This window comes from Ranitomeya variabilis, chromosome 2 (assembly GCF_051348905.1).
Source record: "Ranitomeya variabilis isolate aRanVar5 chromosome 2, aRanVar5.hap1, whole genome shotgun sequence".
Lineage (NCBI taxonomy): Eukaryota > Metazoa > Chordata > Amphibia > Anura > Dendrobatidae > Ranitomeya > Ranitomeya variabilis.
Window position 1 is genome coordinate 530,609,279 of NC_135233.1, and position 9,015 is coordinate 530,618,293.

Consider the following 9,015-nt stretch of genomic DNA (forward strand, 5'->3'; position numbering starts at 1 on the left):
ATGGGTGCAGTGGAAAAACACTTCTTCAAAGTTTCAAAAGCCTGGCAGGCCGCACTGGACCAGACAGAGAAGTCCATACCTCTTTTGGTCATGTCTGTTAAAGGTTTGACACCACAGATACACCAGGCGTGTGATGGAGATAACAGACTGTATAAATTATTATTATTTTTTTAATTTTAGAAAACAATAAATACTGAGAAGACCAAGGCTATCAGACAGAAAAATGCAACGTATGCCTGCAAAGCACGGATTTTGACACCACTGATACAACCGGCGTCAGTCAGAGATAACAGACTGATCAAAATGTGGTCTTGAATTTTTTTGGCACACCAAAATTGTGTCAAGAAGTTGGCTATGACACCCCCAAAAAAATTGGAGTACTAAAATTTTAAGATATTTAGCGCAATGATATGCGATGCGTGTGGCGTAAAACTCACAGTGATAAATATAACTGTAGCTAAATATTTTTGGGCCAGCTACAGATTTTTGGGGCAGCAAAATGGTGTCTAAAAATGTTGTAAGACACTAGAAAATATTAGAAAGTACCAAAAAAAGGCCAGATTTTTTGGCGCAGTCACATCTGATGCCTGGGCCCCCCAAAAAAGTTAAAAAATTATATTTTCACGCTCTTGTATTGCAATGACCTGACTGTAGTCTGCATCGTGACCAAGCAAATAAATGCAGGGAAAAGGGGGCTATGGATTGCTTTATAATAAAATGAGCAGGTATAACATTAAAAAAAAAGAATTGCCACGCATAGCTGCAGCTAGGTACAGTTGTGGCCAAAAGTATTGACACCCCTGCAATTCTGTCAGATAACACTCAGTTTCTTCCTGAAAATGATTGCAATCACAAATTCTTTGGTATTATTATCTTCATTTAATTTGTCTTAAATGAAAAAACACAAAAGAGAATGAAGCAAAAAGCAAAACATTGATTATTTCACACAAAACTCCAAAAATGGGCCAGACAAAAGTATTGGCACCCTCAGCCTAATACTTGGTTGCACAACCTTTAGCCAAAATAACTGCAACCAACCGCTTCCGGCAACCATCAATGAGTTTCTTACAATGCTCTGCTGGAATTTTAGACCATTCTTCTTTGGCAAACTGCTCCAGGTCCCTGATATTTGAAGGGTGCCTTCTTCAAACTGCCATTTTTAGATCTCTCCACAGGTGTTCTATGGGATACAGGTCTGGACTAATTTCTGGCCACCTTAGAAGTCTCCAGTGCTTTTTCTCAAACCATTTTCTAGTGCTTTTTGAAGTGTGCTTTGGGTCATTGTCCTGCTGGAAGACCCATGACCTCTGAGGGAGACCCAGCTTTCTCACACTGGGCCCTACATTATGCTGCAAAATTTGTTGGTAGTCTTCAGACTTCATAATGCCATGCACAAGGTCAAGCAGTCCAGTGCCAGAAGCAGCAAAGCAACCCCAAAACATCAGGGAACCTCTGCCATGTTTGACTGTAGGGACCGTGTTCTTTTCTTTGCCTCTTTTTTTGCAGGGCAGCTTGAACTTGTTTGGATGTTAGTCAAGGTTCTTTATCCAACATCCGCACAATCTTGCGTTGAAATCTCTTGACAATTTTTATTTTCCGTCCCATCTAGGGAGGTTAGCCACAGTGCCATGGGCTTTAAACTTCTTGATGACACTGCGCACGGTAGACACAGGAACATTCAGGTCTTTGGAGATGGACTTGTAGCCTTGAGATTGCTCATGCTTCCTCACAATTTGGTTTCTCAAGTCCTCAGACAGTTCTTTGGTCTTCTTTCTTTTCTCCATGCTCAATGTGGTACACACAAGGACACAGGACAGAGGTTGAGTCAACTTTAATCCATGTCAACTGGCTGCAAGTGTGATTTAGTTATTGCCAACACCTGTTAGGTGCCACAGGTAAGTTACAGGTGCTGTTAGTTACACAAATTAGAGAAGCATCACATGATTTTTCGAACAGTGCCAATACTTTTGTCCACCCCCTTCTTTATGTTTGGTGTGGAATTATATCCAATTTGGCTTTAGGACAATTCTTTTTGTGTTTTTTCATTTAAGACAAATTAAATGAAGATAATAATAACAAAGAATTTGTGTTTGCAATCATTTTCAGGAAGAAACGGAGTATTATCTGACAGAATTGCAGGGGTGTCAATACTTTTGGCCACAACTGTATATATAAAATACGCAGCAGCAGACAATAATGGAGCCTTTTGATGTACGCAGGGAGATCTCTAGACTCACATACAGTGCCTGCAAGCCTTGCAGTGATGTGGATATGTGCACATAGACTCCCCTGCCCAACTAGCACAGTTAAAAAATAGGCCCAATGTTAAGGAGCGGGTCTCCTAGACTTGTAACGCCCATACATGAAGTGCATTGGCTGACAAACATTTCCCCTAGGGGGTACATTTATACTATGGGCATCATAGACACCCTTGCCCAAAATTGGACTGCCTGTAGAAGCACAGAACACATTAACCCTGGCGATCTAGTGGCAGAGAATGAGGAGACATTGATGAAGGCCTCATTAAAAACTAGGCCCAATGTTAAGGAGCAGGTCTCCTAGACTTAGAATGCCCAAACACGCAGTGCATGGGCTGACAAACATTTCCCCATGGGGGGTAAATATTTTAAAAATTATACTATGGGCCTCAAAGACACCCTTGCCAAAAATTGGACTGCCTCTAGCAGCACAGAACACGTTAACCCTGGTGATCTAATGGCAGAGAATGAGGAGACATTGATGAAGGCCTCATAAAAAGCTAGGCCCAATGTAAAGGAGCGGGTCTCCTAGGCTTGTAATGACCATACACCCAGTGCATGGGCTGACAAACATTTCCCCATATGGGGTACATTTTTTACAAATATACTATGGGCATCATAGACACATTTGCCCAAAATTGGGCTGCCTGTAGCAGCACAGAACACGTTAACCTTGGTGATCTAGTGGCAGAGAATGAGGAGACATTGATGAAGGCGTCATTAAAAACTGGGATAAATGTTAAGGAGTGGGTCTCCTAGACTTGTAATTCCCATACACGCAGTGCATTGGCTGACAAACATATCCCCATGGTGAACCACCAGGTTAAGCACATGGGCCAGGCAATGTATGTGTGTGAGCTCACCTCCCCTCAGAGCTGCCACCAGTTTCTGGCCATTCTCACACACGATCATGCCTGACTGTAGGTTCAGCGGTGTCATCCAAATATCTGACTGCTCTTTCAGCGCTGTTCACAACTCTTCTGCATTGTGCGGTTTGTCACTTATGCAGATTAGCTTCAGTACAGCCTGTTGCCGCTTGGCTGAGTCAGTGCTACAGTGCTTCCAGCTTCTGACTGATGTGTTGATTTCAGAGATGGAGGCTGAAGAGGAGGAGGAGGTGCAGGAGCTGTACCTGTTGGGGCAACCCTGATTGATGTAGGGCCTGCAATCCTCAGTGTGGGGAGGATATGTTTCAACCCAAGGTCCGATTGGTCCTGGCTTCCACTATGTTAACCCAGTGTGCCGTCAGTGAGATGTACAGTCCCTGCCCACAAGCACTTTCCACGTGCCCGTGGTTATGTGGACTTTCCCAGTAACAGCATTGCTAAGGGCACGGTAATGTTGTGGGACACATGCTGGTGTAATGCCGGTACGGCACACCAGGAGAAATAGTGGCGACTGGGGACGGAGTACCTTGGGACAGCCACCTGTTATGATCCGGTGGTAGGATCACCAAACTGACCTGATAGGTAAACCAGAATATTAGGACGAGCTCTGGGGATGTGGAAACTATACTGACCGCAACACTGAACCTATCCAATACACACTAAAGGCAGCCGTGGAGCGTTACCTAAAAACCTAGACGCCTCGTCACAGCCTGAGGAACTAACTACCCCTAGAGAGAAAGCCAAGCCTCACTTGCCTCAGAGAAATGACCCCAAAGTTTAGACAGCCCCCACAAATAATAACGGTGAGTTAAGGGGAAAATACAAACGTAGTAATGAAAAACAGGTTTAAGCAAATGAGGCCCGCTAAAGCTAAATAGACTGAAGATAGCAAAGGATCTGTGCGGTCAGTACAAAAACTATAAAAAACTATCCACGCAGAAAATACAAGAACCCCCACACCGACTCACGATGTGAGGGGCGCACTCTGCACCCCAGAACTTCCAGCAAGCAAAAAATCACATATAAGCAAGCTGGACTGAACTCATCATATAATGAAATATATTTTCAAGAGAAAAATGAGCAAACATGAACTAGCAAGACTTAGCTTCTCCCGATGGAGACAGGTCACAAGGAAGTCCAGAGAGATCAGAACCAGTACTGAATACGACAGCAGGCAACAAACAAAGGTGCAGGTGGAGTTAAATAGGAACCAGCAAAGCAGGAAATGAGGCAGCTGAGCCCATCTCCAGACCCGCAGTATCGCTAAAGGCCACCAGAGGGAGCCCAGACGGAATTCACAACAGTACCCCCCCCTTGAGGAGGGGTCACCGAACCCTCACCAGAGCCCCCAGGCCGATCAGGACGAGCCGAATGAAAGGCACGAACCAAATTGGTCGCATGGACATCAGAGGCGACAACCCAGGAATTATCCTCCTGACCATAGCCCTTCCATTTAACTAAGTACTGAAGCCTTCGTCTCGAAACATGAGAATCCAAGATCTTCTCCACCACATACTCCAATTCTCCCTCGACCAAGACCGGAGCAGGAGGATCAACAGAAGGAACCACAGGCACCACATATCTCCGCAACAATGACCTATGGAACACATTGTGAATGGCAAATGATGCTGGGAGGTCCAAACGAAATGACACAGGGTTGAGGATTTCCAAAATCTTATAAGGACCGATGAAACGAGGCTTGAACTTAGGAGAGGAAACCTTCATCGGAACATAACGAGAAGACAACCACACCAAATCCCCCACACGAAGTCGGGGACCCACACAGCGACGGCGGTTAGCAAAGCACTGAGCCTTCTCTTGTGACAACGTCAAATTGTCCACCACGTGGTTCCAAATCTGCTGCAACCTATCCACCACAGAATCCACCCCAGGACAGTCAGAAGGCTCAACCTGATCTGAGGAAAAACGAGGATGAAAACCAGAATTGCAAAAAAAAGGCGAAACCAAAGAAGCAGATCTAGCCCGATTATTGAGGGCGAACTCAGCCAATGGCAAAAAAGTCACCCAGTCATCCTGATCAGCGGAAACAAAACATCTCAGATAAGTCTCCAAGGTCTGATTAGTACGTTCGGTTTGGCCATTTGTCTGAGGATGGAAGGCCGATGAAAAAGATAATTCAATGCCCATCGTAGCACAAAAGGACCGCCAAAATCTGGACTGTTATGATCCCAGTGGTAGAGGATCTCTGATATTCCGGCAAGATAGCAAAAACATAAATACTGCTCTAGGGAGGTGGAAACTGGGCTAACCGCATACCCGATCCTAACACACACAACTAGAAGCAGCCGGTGAACGTGCCTATGTTGGTTCTAGACGTCTCGAGCCAGCCGGAGAACTGACTACCCCTAGAGGGAAAATAAGACCTCACTTGCCTCCAGAGAAATTGAACCCCAAAGATATAGAAAGCCCCCAACAAATAACAACGGTGAGGCAAGAGAAAAACACAAACGTAGAGATGAACTAGATTCAGCAAAGTGAGGCCCACTAGTCTAGATAGGCAGAAAATAGATAGTGGACTATGTGGTCAGCAGAAAACCCTACAAAAACATCCACGCTGAACATTCAAGAACCCCCACACCGACTGACGGTGCGGTGGGAGAATATCAGCCCTCTAGAGCTTCCAGCGAGCCAGAAAATCAAATATTAAGCAAGCTGGACAAAAACACTGAAAAATGCAAACGATCCAAATTATACAAAACGGACTTAGCTTTTCTTGCATGAGACAGACTGAAAGGAATCCGGAGGAGACCATATAGGTCTGGATACAACGATGCCAGGCAAGAGACTGAGTCCAGAGGAGACTTAAATAGGGAACACCCGCTGCTTAACGACACAGCTGGAGCTCAGGCCTGCAACAAGACATGCCTAACACAATACCGTTAGTGACCACCAGAGGGAGCCCAGAAACACAGTTCACAACAGTACCCCCCCTTGAGGAGGGGTCACCGAACCCTCACCAAGACCCCCAGGGCGATCAGGATGAGCAGCGTAAAAGGCATGAACCAAATCAGCCGCATGAACATCAGAGGCGACAACCCAGGAATTATCCTCCTGACCATAGCCTTTCCACTTAACTAAATACTGGAGTTTCCGTCTAGAGATACGAGAATCCAGAATCTTCTCCACCACATACTCCAACTTGCCCTCAACCAAAACCGGGGCAGGAGGCTCAACAGCAGGAACCATAGGCACCACGTACCGCCGCAACAAGGACCTATGGAACACATTATGAATAGCAAATGACACTGGAAGGTCCAAGCGAAAAGATACCGGGTTAAGGATTTCCAAAATCTTATAAGGACCGATAAAGCGAGGCTTGAACTTAGGAGAGGAGACTTTCAAAGGAACATGCCGAGAAGACAACCAAACCAAATCCCCAACGCGAAGTCGAGGACCCACACCGCGGCGGCGGTTGGCAAAACGCTGGGCCTTGTCTTGTGACAATTTCAAATTGTCCACCACATGGTTCCAAATCCGCTGCAACCTATCCACCACAGAATCAACCCCAGGACAGTCAGAAGGCTCAACCTGGCCCGAGGAGAAACGAGGATGAAAACCAGAGTTGCAGAAAAAGGGTGAAACCAAAGTGGCAGAACTAGCCCGATTATTAAGGGCAAACTCGGCCAGTGGCAAAAAGGTAACCCAGTCGTCCTGATCAGCAGAAACAAAACATCTCAAATAAGTCTCCAACGTCTGATTAGTTCGCTCGGTCTGGCCATTAGTCTGAGAATGAAAAGCCGACGAAAAAGACAAATCAATACCCATCTTAGCACAAAAGGATCGCCAGAATCTGGACACAAACTGGGATCCTCTGTCAGACACAATATTCTCAGGGATGCCGTGCAAACGAACCACATTCTGAAAGAACAAAGGGACCAAATCAGAGGAGGAAGGCAACTTAGGCAAGGGCACCAAATGGACCATTTTAGAAAAACGATCGCACACCACCCAGATGACAGACATCTTCCGAGATACCGGAAGATCCGAAATGAAATCCATGGAAATGTGCGTCCAAGGCCTCTTCGGGATTGGCAAGGGCAAAAGCAACCCGCTGGCACGAGAACAGCAAGGCTTAGCCCGAGCACAAATCCCACAGGACTGCACAAAAGAACGCACATCCCGCGACAAGGAAGGCCACCAAAAGGACCTAGCCACCAAATCTCTGGTACCGAAAATCCCAGGGTGTCCCGCCAACACTGAAGAATGAACCTCAGAAATAACTCTGCTGGTCCATCTGTCAGGGACAAACAGTCTCTCTGGTGGGCAACGATCAGGCCTATCAGCCTGAAATTTCTGCAGCACTCGTCGCAAATCTGGGGAAATGGCAGACAAAATCACTCCCTCTCTGAGAATACCAGCCGGCTCCGAGACTCCCGGAGAGTCAGGCACAAAACTCCTAGAAAGTGCATCAGCCTTCACGTTCTTCGAACCAGGCAGGTACGAGACCACAAAGTCAAAACGGGAGAAAAACAATGACCAACGAGCCTGTCTAGGATTCAGGCGCTTGGCAGACTCGAGGTAAATCAGATTTTTATGATCAGTCAAGACCACCACACGATGTCTAGCTCCCTCGAGCCAATGTCGCCACTCCTCAAATGCCCACTTCATAGCCAACAACTCCCGATTACCAACATCATAGTTCCGCTCAGCAGGCGAAAATTTTCTTGAAAAGAAGGCGCATGGCTTCAACACGGAGCCATCAGAACTTTTTTGCGACAAAACAGCCCCTGCACCAATCTCAGAAGCATCAACTTCAACCTGGAAGGGAAGAGAGACATCCGACTGGCACAAGACTGGCGCTGAAGTAAACCAACGCTTCAGCTCCCGAAAGGCCTCCACGGCCGCAGGAGACCAATTAGCAACATCAGAACCCTTCTTGGTCATATCCGTCAAAGGTTTAACCACGCTGGAAAAATTAGCGATAAAACGACGGTAAAAATTTGCAAAGCCCAAGAACTTCTGCAGGCTCTTAACAGACGTGGGCTGAGTCCAGTCATGAATGGCACGGACCTTGACTGGGTCCATCTCCACAGTAGAAGGGGAAAAAATAAAACCCAAAAAAGAAACCTTCTGTACCCCAAAGATACATTTTGAGCCCTTCACAAATAGAGCATTCTCCCGCAGAACCTGAAACACCATCCTGACCTGGTTCACATGGGACTCCCAATCATCAGAAAAAAACAAAATATCATCCAGATAAATAATCATAAATTTATCCAGATATTTCCGGAAGATGTCATGCATGAAGGACTGAAACACAGAAGGGGCATTTGATAATCCAAAAGGCATCACCAGGTACTCAAAATGACCCTCGGGCGTATTAAATGCCGTTTTCCATTCATCTCCCTGCTTTATGCGCACAAGGTTATACGCACCACGAAGATCTATCTTGGTGAACCAACTGGATCCCTTAATCCGAGCAAATAAATCAGACAACAATGGCAAAGGATACTGAAATTTAACCGTGATCTTATTCAGAAGACGATAATCTATACAAGGTCTCAAAGACCCGTCTTTCTTGCCCACAAAAAAGAATCCTGCACCAAGAGGAGAAGAGGATGGGCGAATATGTCCCTTCTCCAAAGACTCCTTTATATAACTCCGCATCGCGGCATGCTCTGGCACAGATAAATTAAAGAGTCGTCCCTTAGGAAACTTACTACCAGGAATCAAATCTATAGCACAATCACAGTCCCTATGAGGAGGAAGGGCACTGGACCTGGCCTCATTAAATACATCCTGAAAGTCTGACAAAAACTCAGGGATCTCAGAAGGAGTAGAAGAAGCAATAGACACCAATGGAGAATCGCAATGAATCCCCTGACACCCCCAACTAGACACAGTCATAG